Raw genomic sequence first — 1,142 nt, forward strand, 5'->3', positions numbered from 1 at the left:
CTTTGAGGTGACTTCGAACTTGCGAGAGACTGATGGTTTGGGGGTCCCAAGTATGGAGAGCTGGTTGTTGCGTCCGAAGCGGGCAGTGGTCGTGGGGGATGGTAGTAGTCGTTCAGGTCAGTGAGGAAGATCGGAAGTGTGGGTGAGATGTGAAACAGAAGAGCCTTGGCAGGTGCCCTGGGTGGATGATACAAAGTGCAACATAGTAATGATGCTGCGCGGTGGATTGGCATTGGTCGTAACGACTGATGTGCAAACAAAACTACGCGCTTGTTTGTACGGACTACGGAACATGTGGGAATTGCTGATGTACATGGTGTCAAATTCGACTCGCCTCGGTGTTTGCAAAGATGCCTGGTCGATGGGCCGTGATCACGTGATGCACGAAAAGTTCTGTTCTATTTTGTTCTATTAATGTTCTGTTTATTCACTTCTGCTGATGAGACGCTTGACTCCATAGCGGGGGAGACGGGAACTCCCCCGCTCTTATCGATAACCCGACACAGCGGAGACCTTTATCTGCGGTCGCCAAGTCCGGCCTTCCTGCCAGTGCTGCGGGCGACGGTGGTGGTTTCTCTCCCTGAGAGAGAGAGACCCCGTAATGTCGATGCTTCACCAAACCATTAATCTACATCATTGTAATCAACCTTACGTCACGTGGGATTTTTTTTTCACAAGATTATTCCCTTTCCGAGTTTTTTATATCTGAGGTTCAACGGCGAAGGCGAGGGTTCTCAGAGGCAGCCCTCACAGGTGAGCGGTTTGCTCGTCAGGCCAAGAGCATCGCCACTGGAATCGCCACTTGTTTTTTTTCTTCTTCTCTTTATTATTCCCGTTCACACATTCCATTTTCTATACCTCTCATTTCGCAGGCTTCTCCTCTTTGCTTTATCACTCGTATTCACACGAATTATTCCCTTCGTTCTTAATTCTTATTCTTATTCCCCCTTTCTTTCTTCGTGGCTTTGTCAAGGTCATCGTCGAAACCTCGCATCAATTTCGCACATTTTGCCTTAATACTTTATCCAATTCTTTTAATAACGAAGTCCGAGGTGTCTTTATTTCGTGCATATAAACAAACATTCCCAGACATATACTAGGTATTAATTAACCTCGATTGTCAGATCAGTTATCCACAACTC

Source organism: Penaeus monodon, chromosome 15 (assembly GCF_015228065.2).
Source record: "Penaeus monodon isolate SGIC_2016 chromosome 15, NSTDA_Pmon_1, whole genome shotgun sequence".
In the NCBI taxonomy this organism is placed as follows: domain Eukaryota; kingdom Metazoa; phylum Arthropoda; class Malacostraca; order Decapoda; family Penaeidae; genus Penaeus; species Penaeus monodon.